This window comes from Diadema antillarum, unplaced genomic scaffold (assembly GCF_040938485.1).
Source record: "Diadema antillarum isolate AM-2024a unplaced genomic scaffold, OU_Dant_1.0 seq00000778_RagTag, whole genome shotgun sequence".
NCBI classification, from domain to species: domain Eukaryota; kingdom Metazoa; phylum Echinodermata; class Echinoidea; order Diadematoida; family Diadematidae; genus Diadema; species Diadema antillarum.
The window spans coordinates 486,317-506,361 of NW_027271666.1; the positions used below are offsets into that span (position 1 = coordinate 486,317).

The following is a 20,045-nucleotide window of genomic DNA, read 5'->3' on the forward strand; positions in this document are numbered from 1 at the left end:
ACCTGTTATTACCTACTAATTCATATTATCACCAGATTATTGCAAAAGAATTTTATTTTTTTACTTACGTTTGAATGAATACCAATTGGGAGTTCATTGTATTTCACTATCTAAAGAATTCCAAGATTTGGGGCCATTGTAAATAAAAGTATTCTACGGTATTCGTAATCTAGTTTTCGGTATATGGAACATATCACTCTGTCGTGTTGGATATCTATGTTTTTCTTTATTTTTTTTCATAAAAACTCCAAAACTTCAGGTAAAACACAATTATTATTGAAATTATACATCAGAATAACTTCCTAAATTCACTAAATATAAATCATCTATTTTTAAAATGTTACTATCTAAGAAAAGTGGATCAGTATGTGCATATAAAGTACGTCCATATTTATATATATATATATATGTACGAACAGTTAAATGTACATATATATATATATATATATATATATACAAGTTGTATATACCAACAGTTAAATGTATAATATACGAAAAGTTCAAACAGGTGTAATTAAAACCTTCCAATTTGAAACAAATGTAATGCACATTATTTAAATCTAATCACCTCGATTAGTATTATTATATCCATAATCATGTGTTTGGGGTGTAACTATGATTACTTCGTAAGGTATAAAACTGCCATAAATTTATTATTTCCAAGCAAATTAACACTACAGAACTAGGCCATAACCCCTTTTTTTAATAATCTAATGTCTTAAATCATAACGCCTGCAAACACGTACACACCCGAAAGGCAGCCGGTTTAGTCTACATTGTACGTGTACGTGATTACCGACTTAACATTCTAAATTGTGATCCAGCGCATGAATCGACTCCGTAGTTACAACAGTGTTTGTTTGTTTCTTTGTTTGTTTGTTTTTTCATGTTTTCAGAGATTTAACATTTTTTAGATTACCATTCGACACAAAGAACAGTGAATGTCTCATTATGTCTACTTTTTGCAAGGACGAAGAGAGAATCTGCTGTATTGAAATTACTTGTAGTAAACATGTTCGTGAAATTTGTCTGATTCATCACACAGATAGTAAGGGAAGGAAGAGCTAAAGAACAGGCTGGCATGACAGGTTGCTTGACTTGTTGGCACTAAACGACTTGCTAAAAAGCAGAGAGTTTATCCATTGCGGAAGCACAGGAGAGGATTTTTCAAAAAAAAATAGAAACTGATGTGATGTTCCATGAAAAATTTATCATGATTAACAACGATAATGATTGTGTTACGTTTTGTATGCAATGTCTTCTGAATATTCGAATTTCACTTTATTGTTTTTGCCTCCTGAATATTCGCTCTTCTGGTCTCCTTTTTATTCTCACTCCCACTCTCGTCTCTCTCTCTCTCTCTCTCTCTCTCTCTGTGCCTTGGTCATATTAGTATTCTTTATTTCACCTGTTCTTTCTCTCACACACATATCTAATTGCATTAGATATTCATCTTTGCTTCTGCAAAATATCTATTGCATTTCTCGATCACCTCTGATTATCACGTTTAATAACTTTGTGAACCTACATTTCATCTACACTAGAATTTCGTACACAGCTGTGTGAATAATTCTCACAATGCATGCTCATGTTTGCCTTTTTTTCAATGTACTCTTTCCTCTCAATCACAATCTCATTCGTGATGCAATGAGGAGGGGGTATTACAATGACACTTTTACCTCTGATATTCTCACACAATAACAGACACTTTAAAACACATGAAAGTAATGCGAGTCTCCATGCTCGAATAAACCGGTTTTATTCTCTTGATGATTGGCGTTTATAACAGTGCAATCATATAGTGTTTAAAAATACCATGATTTTATTGCTATTAGATATACAGGGCTGTAGATGGTTTCGTATGTTTAAAAAAATAAACTTACCATAATAATGTAGAAGTAGACGTTATTTTGCAAATATTGTTTGAACATTAACTGGTTTAAGGACTAGGAAGTAATGAGTCACGCGGCAAAACAAAACCAACACAACAAACGATTCCTTTAATGCTGGAATATCCGATAATTTAATGCTGATCGCAACCAGACTTATAACTGAGAAAAACGAAAGAACCGAGCAAATAAGATTGCTTACTAACATCTCGAGGAAAGTCAGATCAGAAAAAGGCCTGATTTTTCGTTTGAAAGTAATAACCTTGACGTATCCAAAGTATTATTCGGTTAATTTCATATTAGAATAACGAATTAATGCATGCACATATCAGGAGACATCGAGGCTGCATACCGTTAACGGGAAAAGGGAAGATATTTGTGAATATGTACGATTTACACTCGAAAATCCAACAATTCGCAGTTCTGAGACAAACGTTCAAACACAAGTACAACTCATTGCAGTTGAAAGGATACTGTATGAACAGGGGTAATTTTTTATTTCATCTTTTTTTACATATTGGAATCAAATGGGAGAATTGAATAGGAAAGTAAAAATCTAGTAGATTTGTTTTTTGACTGCCAGCAAATCCTCATGGCATCTAAAGACAGATCTGATCATGGAAAATAAATCTGACTTCATGACTTAAATAAAATGGTCGTGACTTTTTCTTTTTCTTTTTTGAATGGGATAAATAACTTCCAAAAAAAACTTGGGCATGAATTCGACAATTTGTTGATTTCTTTAATGTCTGACAACGCTGGGTGGAGCGAAAAAAAGAAATCAGGAAACCGCACACTCGTGCATTCTATGAACACGTGATCACGAAGAATTGCCATAGTCCATTGTGATCACACAATATTATCAATATCTTTCTCTTCGGTTATCCAGTGTAACATCAATGTATATTCGAGGCGAAAATGAACCATCCTCTCTCTCTCAAAAAAAAAAAAAAAAAAAAAATGAGTGTGCCATAGTCCAAGAAGAATCCGTTTACTGGTCGAAACTCTGCACCTGAAAAAAAAAAATGAAGACCAATCAATTTCAGTTTGGAATGTACATTATGTCGTCTATAAAATCATTTCTATAACATTTATAGGTGCAAGCTATTGTGTAATATCAAAGTAAGTTAATACACTACACTGTATAATAGCGAATTACCATGCTCGCTTTACTGGCGTAAGACCCCTCGTTGTACGAGATACGATATAAGCCACTTCCACTGAAAAAGATTATATTTCGTTCATGTTGCACTTAGGATTTGGTACTGGACCGCATTTACTTAATGGCACACACTCAAAAAAAAAAGAAATATATTACACATATGAAATTAAATCATTTAAACCTTAACGACCAAACTGTTATGTTTTCATTCAAGCTAAGGTGTGGAGACGCGTATATTATAATGTATGTTTATATAAATTAACATAATATTTACGCCTTGAAAACAAGTTGCAGATCAACACTTTAAACACGATTTTTTTTTTTTTACTCTGGTGAAGTGCAAGTTGAAGGGTGTTGGTGCTTTCTTGTGGCATTGTGGTCTGATCATCTTGTAAATACCTCGTCCGGGGGGAAGAATGTTCTTCTTCTGTTGACGTAAGCGACGCAGACGATTACGGAAAGGAAGAACACGACCACGAGAAGAGCGTAAGTTGTCGACGATCGTTGCAGAGCTCCTTGACGCTGAAATTCTGCTATTATTTCCACAGCTTTTACGAATTTATGAAAGACAATGAGACAAATGCTCACGAATCCGGAAGACAATATCAAACAAGATTCCGGAATATGCTAGGTTGATAAAAATGTAAAATGATCTCAATCGCAGGTAAAACGTGCGGGTTCACTAACTTGATCGCCGTGTGTATGATAATAGTAAAGATAGAGTAAGAATATTCGATGAAGAAGACCTTTTATGTATAAACGGTTATTCAAAATTCTACAGTTTCATGGTGTACTTTATTTCTCTAAACAACAAAATGATAAATCTTTATGAAAGGAATGTTTAAAATGGAGACGAGTACGAGGTTGACAGAATCGAACCGTTATAAAAATAGAGTACAATTGAATTGTCGTTTTCGATCACATCCATCGTCCCTACTTTAATTATCTTGAAAAAATTAACTTCATTTAATATGATATCGTAAGATTTTTTTCCTCACTTCCCATTCTTCAGAGATTTAGTGTACATCGATCAAGAACGCCCTGAAGGCCATGTTTGTGCAAACAACAAAAAACAAAAACAAAAACAACAACGTAAAGCGCATGGAAAATATTTTTAATCTGTGAATTTTTTTGGTGGACTGCCAATAATCCCATATCTCTTCATTGAAAAATGTTTTATTCACTCGTACGCGTGTTCATTAGTATGTGTGTGTGTGTGTGTGTGTGTTCTTGTCGTAACATTTTTTTATCAATGTTTCAGTTAAAAGAAAGATACTCAAAATATTCAAAGTAGTCAGTGGGGAAAGTCCTTTTTTAGATTAATGCATGTGTTTATTTTGCTTTACATTGCTTTACCAAATTTGCAGTTTGTGTGGTGTGTATTTTTTCTAGATAGCAAAGTTAAAAAAAAATAAAAAAAAAAAGATCTTGACGAATCTCGGAATATTCAGATATTACTTAAAGGATGATACTGACGTGATAATCTCTATTACTATTGTATTCCCACTGCAGATTGTAAAGAACACATTAAGATAACAATGAGAGGATGTCATTTGCAATGTAGGCCTACTTGTGAATCAAAATATGAAACATATTGGTAAATATTGCAGACAGCTTTGATTTAAAAGCTTTCAGGGTTTTATGGAGTAGCTTACCTGACGGGCAGAAGGTCTTGGTAGCAGTGGTGGAACCAAAATCGTTCCATCCCGTACAGGAGACTTCGGTGCCCCCTTCGGCCCGAGGGGTGAAGGCAGTCGACGGCGAGCGGGAGGATGAGAGCGTGACGTTATCGGCTGTGATGAGGAAGGTATGGATACCTGGTGTCGGCTGGTACTCCTCGTCGATGTGACAGACCACTGTGTAGATTTTCCCGTTGTTCTCTCCCACGCGCTCGTTGAACTGAACATCGATTATGTCATCTATTATTCAATATTACGTAAAAGGAAGAAAGTAACCATGTAACTCGAAGGTGGGAGACTACAATAAAACATTTATCAAACGATTAGAAAGACAAGACAAGACAAAGGTATGCAATCTATTTTTCAGGAATTTGAAAACGCTATGCTTCACAGGTCTTTAATTGCTTCAAATGTTTGTAGAATGTCACGTGCGGGTATCATGTGCTTAGACTAGCATATCGTGTCATATTTGAGATCGAAACTTAGCTATATGTATAGTGGAATAATATTCATTGTACAGTGTAGTACATTCTTACTCTACAACTTTTCTGAAATAACCAATGAAGCAGACAAATAACCTATCTTAAAAATATAATTTCTGGATTTACCTCTAAAACAGTATAAATCCATCGAACGCGTTGAGCCACGTCTATTCCTTCCCTCACACATGATGTTGATACACTTGTTGGGACGAGATTCCACAATCGCAGACGAGACACTTGACGATGAAATCGTCTCGCCGTCAACGGAGATCTCGTATGAGTTAATCGGAGGTGTGGGTTGGTCACGTGGTTCGATGTGACACGTGATCACAAGATTAACCTCGCTCGCGACTTTCTGCTCTTCAATCTGCAGAGTTATGATGTCTTCCCCCGGAGGATCTGATTTGAGTATCATGAAGAAATTCAAACAAACATTGTATACTATTATCCATATCTGTTAGTGGTATCATACCTTTACGTTGTAACCATGAGAAATAAATTCAAACACCTGGCATCAAAATACACTATACACCGTGGCAGCGTTAATTAGGCATTGGTTTCAAACTTGGTTTAAAACATCATACGTTTGAGAACATCTCGCACTCCTCAAGAAAACTATGTAAAGTTTAATTGTTGAGTGCATAAACTGTTGAATACTTCTATGTCATATTACTTATACTTCTATGTCAAATTACTTAAACGGGAATAAAAGGTAATGACATATGAAGACTATCGTCCGTAGGTGTAGGTATGAAAGTTTAAGGGTTACTTTTAAATAATCATTAATGGGAAACTATTCTCACTGAATGCAATACACAATTATGTTGATATATACATAATCATGACACCAAATAATGCTAATGAATATTTAAGAATATGTATACATGTTGTTCATTTGTATTCTCGATGTTTATTTTTTTCCTTTCTGCTTAAAGCTAATCTCGTTATTTGTAGCATCCCAGGCTTAATACCCCGGGCAATAGCAAAAGACTTGATCAATAAAAGTTACCTGTTGGACAAAATTCATTCACTGTAGATGTTGAACCAAGTTCATTCATTCCAATACAAGAGACACCCGTGCAGCCTGGAGGGCTTGGCGATACCATGAACGATGACGAGCTCGAGTTTGACACTGTCACACTTCCAACTTTGATCTCGTACCTTTCGAGAGCAGGGTAAGGTTGGTCGATGTCGGTCACGTGACAGGAAATGTTGACAATACCTCGACCATTGTCATCCAAACTTTCGTCGAACTCGATGTTGATGATCTGATCACGAGGAGGATCTACCAACGAATTTTACAGTTATGTATTGCTTAGGTTTGCATGGTGAAGTAAATGAGGAGAGAGGTTTGCTGTAACACCATGTGTATGAAGTCCTTACAGGGATCGTTTCTTAGCAGAGGAATGTTATAAAGAAGAAATAAAAATGTTAACCATTTTGAAGGAGAGATGATAACGTCATAATTATCAGAAAAAGCACACGCTTCGAAACAAAATCAATACAAAACAAAACAAAAAATATGTACGTCAAGAGGGGCATCAAAGAATTTGTGTAATTTTGATTGAGACCTGACTTTAGGTTTCAAATATTTTGGGGCGATAAGGAGAAATCTCTTATGAAATGTGAAAGCGCATGTAATTCCAAGAGGACTGCAGCGTTTAGTTGATGGAAATTGATTTTGAAGTGTCTGAGATATATAGAAAACAGAGTGAGTCTAATAAAATGTAGGACCCACCTTTCCTTACAATTGGTTTGATCTTCTTTGTTTTTGGATGTCCCAGCCATTCCAAAACCGATTTTCATCAAATAAACTTTGAATTCATCTTAGAATGGTATGCTCTGCACCATTTCAAAAGTGGTTTCTTAGTATCTCACACAAAAAAAAAATTAACAGACCAATCATCAACTCCACCAATACTATACCAATTTAAGGTTTGGACTGGACGTATCCGGGCAATTACCCCCCCCCCCCCCCCTCTCTGCTAAATACTGGTTAGTGGTAAAGTTAGAGTAAATATTAGGGTTAGGGTTAGGTTAAGGGATAGGTTTAGGGTTAGGAGTTTGCGTTAGGGTTAGGATTACGTTCAGGACTAGGATTAGGATTAGGGCCAGGGGAAGGGTCCGGGGTAATTGCCCAGGGGGTAATTGTACAAGACCGGGACTGGAAAGTAGAATCTGAAAGAGCAGATATTTCATGAAGTGAGGAGATATGAACAGCCATGATAAACATTCAAAACTGTAATGTCGCAACACGTAGGTTTATCCTTTCCTTTTGTCATACATGTAGTATATTCCTATGTAAATGAATTGTCATTTTCGCACCGATACCTGTGTATCTCCATGCATAAATCGCGCATTGCTTGCTATGTGTGTGCTTTTCATAGCTGGAGCTAATACCACTGCACATAGGACACAGTTCATGTACATACATTAAAAATTAAAAATCTTCAAATATATCTATAAACATGAATAGGTGTAATTTTATTGAATACCACATACAGTGAAACGAAAAGGTCTTACTTCTGGGACAGTAGGTTCTAACAGATGTTGCCGACCCGATGTCATTTTCACCAATACACGTGATATTCGTGCAGCTGTCCGGTCGAGGAGATAGGGTAAACGAGTTGGAGGTCGACAATGTTTGACTATCTCTCTTGATGACGTAACTGTCAATAGGCGGGAATGGTCGAGTATGAGAGGCTATATCACAGGATATAGTCAAATCAACGTGACCACCAACCTCCCTGAGGTTTCCCGACTCTTGGAACTCAACCTGTAGAGCATCATTTGGCGGAGATGCTGTACGGGGAAACAAAAAATATCGGAACTCGATTTTTCAACATTACAGACAACTTCAACTAAGAATAACTCAGCAGAGCTGAAAAGCATTTTGACACTTTCAGTCAAAGAGTCCTACTGAACGACGCCATATTTCATTTCTTCTATAGTGTTTTAATGGGTGTACGTCACGAGACCGACACCCACGAGTCATACAGCCCACGAGTTATACAGCCCAGAAGTTATACATCCCACGATTTCGACACTATTGAAGTTAACAAAGCCCACGAGTTCGATATCAAGTGAAATAGGCCCACGAGGTATAGGCCTACAGCTCATGAGTTCGACACTAGACAAAAGGCTTATAAGACCGACACTACCAAAAAAAGAAAAAAAGGCTCACGAGACTGACACTTCCAAAAAAGATCGACAGTTCATCTTGTCGGTCTCGTGGGCCTTCTTTTCCTAATGTCGGTCTCGTGAGCCTCTTTCGCGTAGTTCGGTCTCGTGGGCTTTGATTTCGTAGTGTTGGTCTCGTAAGCCTTTTTTTTTTTAGCGTAGTGTCGGTCTCATGAGCCTTTTGTGTGTAGTGTCGGTCTCATGGGTTTTATCAAATATAATGTCTAGTTTCGAACTCATGGGCTGTATGACTCATGGACCAATTTTTTAATGTCGGTCTCGTGGGATGGCCCAGTTTTAATATCTACGTTTTATTTATGGCAATGCGATATAAACTGTTTCACAACCTGTCACTTTGATTGTTACAGTAGTCAAGCAGTAGAAATTCGATTAGTAACTGGTGCATTTGCATTTGTGTATCCCATACCTCTTGGGCAATAGATAGATGTACTCGATGTCGGTCCCACGGCGTTCCTTCCTTCACACGACAGTTCGATGCACCAACGAGGGCGTGGAGAAAGGACAGTAGTAGGAGAAGATGACTGGGAGAGTGTGACGCCATCAGCTTTGATGACGTATGAATTGATGGCTGGATGTAGCTGGTTCTGTGTGCTCACGTGACATTCAATATTCAAGGAAGATCCCTGATCACGTGTCTTGATAGTAATCACGTCATCGGCCGGGCCATCTGCGAAATAGTTGAATGAAAAACTGCATAAATTCCAATTGATTTGTGACTACATAACTAAAAGGGACAGATAAAATACCGAAACGTTAAATCATTTTGATATTCACTTTATTTCAGGCAGTCCAGGTCCACAGCCAAGAGACTTTTTGATGGAGGGAAAACGATTTGAATCATCCTTCTCAGACACGGTTACTACTACCAAGGTCACTCTTCTTGAATAACGCAGACTTATGTTCACACTGTGTACGCAAAGACATAGTACAGTATATGTCAGGATTTTAAGAACTCTCCGACAACCTTCGAAGCTCCACATGCCTATAACTTGTGTTGATGATGTGTTAACAACTCACTAAGTGAAATCTGGAAGCGGTGCAATGGTGTTCCTACTAACAAACATGAAATAATGTCAAATGTTGGGGTCAAAATTACTCTTGGATATAATTACAGACATACGGTGTTTTTATCATGTGAGATGTAACAGACGAATGGACGAACAGTTTGTATGTGTAAAATTACATCTCTTAAAGGGGATGGCTAGTAACTGATCAGTGGGAATCAGTGAGAATGCTGAGGGATGATTGTTCCAATCTTTGTGAGATTCATTTAAGAGTACATTATACATCTATTGTAGTGTGAAAATTATTTGCTTGAGAATGGTCTCATATTCAAGTAATGTGCAGTTTAATGTTTCCAGGTTAGCGTGCCTGTATGGTCAGTGACGGGGCATTAATCTGCACATTACTTGAATATGAGACCGTTCTGAAGCAAATACTTTTCACATAACAGTAGATATATAATGTACTCTTAAATGAATCCCACAAAGATTGGAACAATCATCCCTGCGCATTCCCACTGATTCCCACTGATCGGTTACTAGCCATCCCCTTTAAACCAATACGTTGGTCTTTGATTAAAAATATGTGAATGATATATATCTACCGATGAATACGACGCTATCTAAATTTTTGTGTTTATTTTGTGCGGTAAATTGTTTTGGTTTCATGGACATCAGGTAAAGCAGAGGTCGTACGGTATCGATCGGTACTGAAAAACGACACAAAAGAAAACGGGGACGACATTGCACAAGGAAAATTTGTTGTTGTGATGTTGGAGTTTCACATCAACGTCATTATGATTCTCTTATTTTTCAAGAGATCAAATATTCAAAGATGAATAAAACAGTAGACACTATACAAAGATGATGATGATGAAAAGGATGCTGAAACAGAAAAAAAATACCTCGTAATGTTAATTTTTACGGGAACATAATTTTCCCCTCTGCCAAGTTGTATTAAGTCCTTTGCAATTCGTATATCTTTTTTTTGTCCGATATTTGATGACAAAGTTTGCTAATTGATTCAAACGTATGACGCGTTCATACTCTGTCGATGTCTATCCTATAGAATACAATATTAAACAAACTTATTCTAGTATGTTTTATCATCAAAAAAATATCCATACATCTTTTCATGAGAATTATGCATAAAATACGTTCTGTTTGCGTTCGGAAATAGCAGCGACCCCCTTTGTGTGCTCTGCAAGATTTGTGACACAGCCTTGGCTATAATATCTTTATATTCAATCACTTCTTTTCGTTTATTTTCATTTTCAGCAAAGAGTGTCAGTGTACAAAACATAGCATGAATTTAAAAAAAAACAATAGTTCTACATAATATCGAAATAGCTTAATTAGCACAAAAAAGAGAAAACTATCCTCGAATAATGTTGAAATGTTGCAAATATTGAAAATAATCAAATGAATATGCATCTGCATGTGGAGTTTTATTTCAAAACGAGCTCACTTCATTCTCGTGGAGATATTTGTGATTAAAGTTGCTAAAAACGAGTAAAATAATGACAAAATAAATGATGTTTTCACTCATAACTTCTGGAATATTCCTTATGTTACATGTGACGTATTACTTGAAAGATTTTGTTTTGCTCTATCTGATGATTAACTTACTTTGAAATGATTAAAAATGGCGCTTAGCCCATTTTGCAGTAAAACTCTTCATATATACAAACACAAGTATGTATGGGCATGGGTTATACAATAAACTATTATACTCAATACACACACAATATACAAACTGAGGAAATTAATGAATTACTTAATAAAGGTGATACAATAACTGATTGAAATGATTCAAATTTAAAAGCGTTTAAACGTGGTGTCTTGTAAACAATGATTTTCATTTATGGGTTTTATTTTTTTTTTTCTGTTAATCAATGTAAATAATTTGTAGCAGTGCCAAACGTCCATCTTCGATGAATGGCAAAATGATGCCTTTAGAAATAAAAAAAAAATACAATTTTGAATATCTCTACTCCGACAAGAGATGAAATACAATATATTATGTTCTCTAATTGATATGTCCGACAGTACTTTATAAGTGGAAGAAAGAGAAAATGAATAAAGACAGACTAAACACTCTTTGTAACTATCACATTTCTTGGCAATTCCATTATAGCTTTAAATGTTCGTTTGATTTCCTGGTATCTCGATGTTTTAGGCAAGGATTCTCAACATTCCCCGCTTACTTGTCATAATCATTACTTACGTTGTGTAATGTCGCAAGGAAGAATGATGTCAACGTTAAGGAGTATCCCTCCGCGCTCAAAGCGACAATAATGTTATGAATATGTATTTATGTAAATTACTTCAATGTGTTCAGCCCAAGAGGGCCGGAGGATGTTTTGAGACTCTGCGGACTGACAGGAGGAATAAAGTTCAGTTGCTGTTACTCCAAGAAAGTTTGGTATGGTGGTGATCTGTTTGGTGTCACAGAGGATAATTCTATGTGTGACATGCAGTTGAGTTGCCATCATCTTTTCCTTACTTCCATAATAGCACGTATGATATTATGTCTTCGTTTGCAAGACATGACACAAACTACGTTTGTTTTCAATCACTCACATGTATTGGGAGAGTTATGGTGGACGAACATTCTTCCTTAATTCATGGAATATTTTCTCCTCTGTATGCCAAAGCTCTGCATGCAAAAAGACACACAGGCATACACAGCATCATCATCATTATAATTTACGACATCATTCGTGTATAATTTATATTGTATTGAAAAAAAAAATCCTTTATCGGACGAGTGTAAGAGAAATGAAAAAAAAATTGTATCACTTTGGATTATGTCAACTTTTTCTTTTCTTTTCTTTGTGATGATGAAAATAAATAAACTATTGAACATGAACATGAATCGTCACCATCATCGTCATCATCATCATCATCATTATAATCGTCATCATCATCGTCATCATCATCATCATCATCTTAATCATCATCATCGTCATCATCATCATCACACCACTAGTTATAGGAACGTGCAGCTGTACAATAACATTAAAGACTTACGTCTAACGTTCAACGTGGCTGATCGTTGAGAACCGGAAATGATGCACTGTAGCGTCTTTCCATGGTGCGAGGAGGAAGGGGTGAAGGTCAACACACTTTCGATGTTGTAATACGTCTTGTAGTGATAGCAGCGATCTGTGCAGTAATAATAATGTATACGGTCCGATAGAATACTCTCTCCTTCGACACTGCACTCAGAGCTATCTCACGCGAGATTTTGTCACAATCGTTGCATGCTTTATCGACTCTTTTATTATCCTTGTAAAGTGTTTTGGGGACATTAGCAAACAAAACGTGATGACTAAAAGGGGAAAAAACAATTTGGATTGACATGCAAATGATGAAAAATGCATTACAATTTTGATTATCTATTCATATTGGAAGGCATTGCTTCAAAATGTTTATTTTCAGAGCAATTTAGTGTGGTGATGAACTTAATAGTATCATCATGTATTTACATTACATCACTACTTGTATTACAAGTACAATTACATCACTTTTTACGATCAGTGATCTTGTATATTTCATGGGAAGTAATTAACATCTCTTAAACATGCGAAAACGCCAGAATCACAGAAATTATTTCTTGACACTCACGTACGCGCCGTGTTCGGACGTCAAAGACAATACCATGTGTAAGATAAAAAGGGAAGAAAATGTTTGCGCTATCTTGAAGAATAGATTGACTTTATTAATTGTACGCACTGCTTTCCTGCTTGAAATAACGGTTTAAGTATATTTCAGCATACTTTCTTATATATCCTTGAACTTACACGTGAAATGAAGCTATTCGCATTTTTGGGAGGCTGCACTAACACACGTAGAGACGCCGATGAGTAACTTCGAATGTGTGCCGCAGAAACGACTCAACTGGTGCGACGTGTGTGTCACCTTGTATGACGTTTATTCTAATTTTACGTCACTGTTGGATTAAGGATACACATGGTCAATTCCTGATAAGTTAAGTCTTACAAGAACATAGAGAACGAAAATACTCTTCGACGGTCGGGATATGTGGAATCATAGATACTGCCACCAGGTATTATATGTTTTATATCTGCAAATATTTTGGCTTTATAGCAGAAGATGTGTTTCATTTATTTGGAACGTCACAACTCCAATTGGGGTTACAGTCATCCCCCATCAGCACACATTTCAATACTCAGAATGCTTCTTTGACCACCAAAGGGAATACTAAACAAAGACCAGAGCAGAAAGGCTAAAAATGACGGACAATCATAGCTTTTCCCCTTTATGATTCAAGCTTTCCAGTGCGGACAATTGAACAAATAGACATTAAGCAGCAAAGTGGGAAGAAAAACTGCAGCTGTTTCACGAGAAACATTCATCCGTAGCGGTGTGAGAGCAAATGTTACGAAAAAGTTGAACTCACAATATCTTTTTCAATTAGTCCTTAACTAGTTGGTTGATGTTAAATTCGTTTTGGTGAACATCTGTGTTTTTTGCGAACATGCTACTAACACTAGAGTGGTCTACATCGGGCATACTGCTGTCTTCCATTGAGAACTGGAGCCATCAATTGATAATTCTTTGGGAAATTTCAGTTTTTCTTCAAATCCAACAGATAAAATAATACGCTTTCTTCATGTTTTAGTTTCTTGAATCCATGTTACTCGTATGGCTAACGTGACCCCATTCTAAAACATCTGTTCCGAGATATGTCCGCGTTTTTACGTCAAATCAATAATGGACATCAAATGTTACTTCCGTCGCCTTCGATCAAGAAAATTACAATTTAGATCAACACGGTGGCAATATCCCGACGTTTTGATATTCAGTACTATCGGACAGATGCATTTGTCATGCATACTAAAGAAATCGCGTCCTGCATCATTAATTTGCGTCAAAGCGTGTTCATTTCCGGTAGGGGCGGTGAGGCAGAAAGATCCGGCCGATCGAGAAAAACAAACGATGGTTTTGTGTCGAGAAGGATTCCACCTCAGAAAAAGATAAACCATTTTTAAGTATAGAATCTTCCATAATCATTGTCGTAGTAATGGCGATGTGGTTGTATAAGATTTTTTGTTAATCCCGTATTTCCTATCACAGATAGAGAGGCCGATTCAATGCTTGCATTTTCTGCCTGTTGAACTTTCCAGCACTTTTCGGAAATGAACAGTAAAACGGTAAGCTCTGCTTCATGCAAAATTTATCCCGTAATTTTTAATGGGATGATTAGTGTCTCGAGATATTGGAGTCTCTATTCTGCCTGGTTTTTGATTGCTGTCGTCATCACGGGTGAAAGTACAGAGAGTTTTCTGCCCCATATGAGTTTCACTGCACAAAGGTTACTTCCGTCTCTGATGTCTATGTTAGAGATTTCCCGTACAACATGGAGTGCCTAAGCAGTTTCACACCGGAAATCGTTCAAAAATGTTTCAGAATTAAGTCTGCTTGGCTATTGCACTCACTCACGAACTTGTGCATCCTATAAGACAAGTACAAACTCACTCACACACACACACACACACACACACACACACACACACACACATATATATATATATATATATATATATATATATATATAAAGCCAACGTCCTACTTAAACTCAATGGGACAAACAGTTTTTCGTTTGACAAAAGAAAGTCATTTCATCATTTTTGCATTTTGTTTTCGTGTAGATAAGGTGAAGATCAAAATCAATAGGTTCACTGTTTAATGTTCAGCATGTTTATTAGTTTCCTAGTGGCAGTAATGCATTTGACATCAAAGAACAAATATGTTATTGCAAATATATCATATATATATATCATGTATCATAAACGTACATTTGTCATTTTTTATGTGAAATATATGTTCAATAACAAGCAAAATTTTACAATCTCTGCTTGTCACAGACATAGACCACCGATAGAACATTATCTTCCTATTTTCTTATTGATATTTGATACACTTTTTTCCCTATGATGAAACAGCGATACTTCCATGCTATGGTCAAAGTGTCTTGATATACCATTAAAAATACCAAATTGTCGACGACCCTGCCTCTATGCATAAAAGCCAGATCAAAAGGGCAGAAACCCACTCATGCAGGGGGATGCTATATCCATAGTTTACGTGATAACGCACAAATTGCAGCTAATGAGGTGCATGTATTACGCAAGATGAGTACTACTTTGTCTCATTTATCTCAGTAAGGTTACATTTCATAACGATGCTAACTTTTTCCGGTCAGCCTATATCATATCTATCTGTGGGTCGACTAGATCGTGTGCTTCCCTGGTAACCCCATCCTTTGTCTTGTCTAGCTTGATTGCTATTTGTGACCACGCCCTCAGTGATCTGGACGCCGTCCAAGAACCAGCTCGCTGTCTGTGACTCGAGCACTCCACTCTCCGTACATCGCGCAGTGACTTGGCGGTTAGCTGTCAGGGTACTCGGTACGGTGAAAGTCACGGCGACTGTGGAATGAAAAAAAACCACACCACATATTCATTTTATAAAGTGAAGAATAATTTGCTTTTTTGTCATGACTACAATTAACCTCAACAATGGTCAAGGATAGCATCTTCTCGGAGGTGTAAGTAATAACTATTTATTGTTTGTCTGTCAAAATGTGTTACCCTCAAGGTTACTTTCTTTAACAAGACTTCTTTGCGCGAAGAGCCCAAAAATTACCCAATGCAACAATTTAAAATATACTGATAGGTTTATCCTCACTCGTTCTTAAATTCAAGATGGACATAATTTTCACGCAAACAATTGCTTTTCCCTTGTTCGTGTACAGTATTATGGATGTAATTATCCTTTCTTGTATTGTGAAAGTATCTCTGCGATATCTTTCTAAGCCATTTGGGCAAAAAAAAAAAGTCTTCAAAATGGAAAAGTAACATTGATACATTTATATATTGTATATAGTCTCATTACAAAAATTGTTTGGAGTGTTTGCAACTATATAGAGATGATCCCACGTGGACACAAGAAGGGTTTCTTACCACAAGAATGCACCAAGAAGAGTAGGATTCCACCTGTGACTGTAACTTGTGCCATGTTGGTCCTCCAAGAGTCCAAGATTGCCATCTGCAAGCAAAATAAAACAAAACGTTTTTAGAAGTGAATATATTGTAGGCATCGATATTATACGATATGAACATTTAGATACGCTACTTGTGTCGGAATACAAACTCTTGTGGAGAAAATGATTTATTACTCTTATGTAAAGATCTTACAGTCAACAATATCAAGTCTTCATTGCTATTGTTGCGAACCACCTCTCCCATAAAAGGCAAAGTACATTCAGCAAAGTTCCTATGATATCATTTTAAAGTGTTACTACCATAATCACAAGTTAAAGTCAGAACACGTGACGCCGGCGATGACTTCTTATGGAGGCCGTAAATCTGTGAGTCATTTATATCGTGATATGATTCATGTCGGGAGTGTGATCGTGCGGAAGCACATTAAGGTATAGTTCTCTTGGTCGGACAGAAATATCACTCCGCCTTAGATGACAACAGTCTTGTGTCCTGAGTCAATTTCACACCGCAGAATAATAGGAGGACACCGGTTTAGCAATAATACTTTGTGGTATTTTTTTTTCTGCGCATACCGTAAGTTGTGACAAGTTGTGACAATCAAACAATTTGCTCGAGTTTGTCCATTTTAAAATGGTCTCCAAGCATTACTTTACGAACACGTTGGTCATACATTTTCCCATTAAAACAAAAAAGTCGCCAGACATGAATTTTTAGTTAAGACCATATTCTGAAAGAACAGACTTTAAGCTTTAAAATGATGTATAACTCAAATTAAATGGACTCTCCTAACCTATCTAAATATTGGAAAGAAAGCACAAACTCAGAAAAAGTGTGACTGAGAAAAGAGGCTCTGAAGTACTGTGTCTATTCAAGCGCTCAATCTTTACTGTAAACCGTGCTGGCTGTGCCATGAATGGGACAAAAAACAGGAAGTAAACCACCAGAGTAACAACAATGAAGGGATTATCAGCTTAAACTGAAATTAAGCATGCCTCATTAACACATTCTGTCCATAATATGCCAACTTTCAAAGCAGTAGCACTATCCTTTCAAAAGTTATTAGAGTTGAAAGTGGAGAGTGTGGACAAGGTTTTTTCAGAAATGAAAAAGGGATTCTAAAGACACACCTAATCACACTATTCTACCAAAAATGTTCGAAATAAACTGCTAAAAAAAACCACACTTTCCTGCCCGTTTTATGATACCCAATTTTAGCAAAATGTAAAAGAAGACCCGCTCTTTCAGAAAATATGAAAAAGTCAAGTTCGGCTAGGTTGACACATTTCACTTATTTTCAGTCCTCACGCAAAATCAGTGTGTGCGACTTTATGTTCGTTTTGAGGTGCACGGTCACTTACATGTTGGGGTATTTATAGAATGTAAATACATAGGTAAGCCGGCATAAAAAGTAAGGTGGTCTATCTACGAACTTTATCATGATGAAAATTATTGTGATAATGTGTGTACATAACTGCATGGCGACAAAAATAAAATAAAAAAATTAAAGATAATAAAGTGAGATTTATTTTGCTCCTTTTTTTAAATTCTTTTAATTCTTCAATTACATTGTTATTGCGGTACACTCATTCTGCATCTATTAGACAAATTTGGACAATTACTGTGGCAGTAAATGTCATTCCCCCCCCCACCCCACCACAACCCCAGCAAAAAGAAAAAAAAATGTATAATTTATAATGGTTTGATTTTCCACTAGCTTTGGAATTATGCACGAAGATTTAATATTGCATGGTTTAGGTACTAGTATTTGTCTGATAATGCGACCGTACTTTTTAAAAATTGATTAATAGATTTATAGACAAAAATAAGGTTATCTAAGGTTGTAAAAGAATTGTATACCCTTGGGTAAGATGTCTTAATATGAAAATTATACTTGCTTTACAGAATTACAGGTTTAGTTTTGAATTCATTCAAAATTTCCAGCTAAAATACGCATTGGCAATAAGTATTAACAATGTTTCATGTTATGCTTAAAAGTCGAATTATTCATGATGATTGGATGGATATCAAACCTCTTGGAGTAGAAATACATTGTAATTCATAATAATTCTATCATCTGAATTTTTTGGGTCTTATATTACTAAAACGCTACGGGGTGGGGGTTAAAGACTTAATGATTTATCATGTAGTTGTCTCTTTTATGATTACGGTGTCTCCCTCTTGAAATGCACCTTACCATAAATAGACATACAAATACCATGAATACATATGTGTGTGTTAGCTATCGTCAACCATTCAAATAACTCGTCAGCCCACACTTTACCTTAATTCTATTTACCATTTGAAAGTCTAAAAAATCTGGTGTATCAATGTCAATTTGGAACGCTCATGCTTTTATTTAACATAAAATGTTTAAATTCTTTTCCACACTACTGTCTTTCACTTCAAACTCAAATACTTATTCATGCTTAATTAGAAATGGTATATAGATGTTTCTCTTTCAAGGAAGATCTGAAGTTCTGATGTTAAGGTCCCAGATTATGATGATCAATACCTGACGGTATACAGATACTGCGAACAAAAATCATTTACATTATGTTCATAAAATATACATTAAAAAAAAAAAACTTTTAGAGAAAACCGTAACACACAGCACATGAAACAGTTAATATGATTTCATTTTATGTGAAAATTGATCATTAATTTTTCATATAAAATTTTTGTCTGGCCTCGTTTTCGTATAAGACCGTCCTATATAGAATAATAATCACATAAATTTCCTCAGCCTAAATAACAGGTATTGACATTTTTGTTTTTAATTGTTTGCAATTGTTTGCAATGTTTGCAATCGTAGAAGCATTCCAATGAAACAGTTCGATGGATAAATTAATATTAGTTTGTGATATGTGCGTATAATTTTTTTTTTTATGTATTAAATGTAACATCCATCCCAACTATGTCACGTTTAAACTTATGGGTAATATCAACCCTTTCAAACGTAAATGTAATGTCGACCCTATACGTGATACCTTTTATCAAACCCTAAATATAATACATGTATCGACTCTTAATGGAATACACGTACTTAACTAGTAATATAATAGGGGTCATGCAAGCATCCTAAACTGTAAAATGTAACAATTTAAACCCTATGTGTCATAATAATCGACTCATAATGTACATGTATATATTTCATTTAGGGTTAAAACCTTTTACAAGTGGGGTTCACATGATTATTGCACCTAAGGTTTAAGGTTTGTACACTTAGGGTCGATGTCACAGTAAACATTGTTATTGTAGTCAGGGGTGATAGAAACTCTGCGTTGTAAAGTAGGATGGTTCTCATGTTTTTGCTTTGTCCCAGTAGATTGCTGAAATGTTTGCACGAACAGCTCAGGATGCGTTTTTGTGTCAGGCGTGCCATCTTTTCATTCTGAAAAAAAAATGAAGAGATTAAAAACGCAAACACAAAAAACCTCCCCACTCCCACGAAAAAAAAAAAACACGCAAAATGTATACACACATTTTTACCAATAAAACATGTTCTTTTCTTAAACAGCATACCCATGGTTTATACCTATGTTTTCTTAAAGGGACTACACAGTACTGGTTGAGGTGAAGATTCAGCTTGTAACGTTT

General features: G+C 36.0%; 1 long non-coding RNA gene across 1 annotated transcript; it reads right to left on the reverse strand.

Moving 5' to 3' along the window:
- Positions 1-15,509: 15,509 nt before the first annotated feature.
- On the reverse strand, positions 15,510-16,816 carry LOC139738982 (uncharacterized). The gene is made up of 3 exons (XR_011711492.1): positions 16,748-16,816; positions 16,407-16,491; positions 15,510-15,872 (listed from the first exon to the last, which is right to left on the reverse strand). It is a non-coding gene; the product is annotated as an uncharacterized lncRNA (long non-coding RNA).
- Between the last annotated feature and the right edge of the window lie 3,229 nt (positions 16,817-20,045).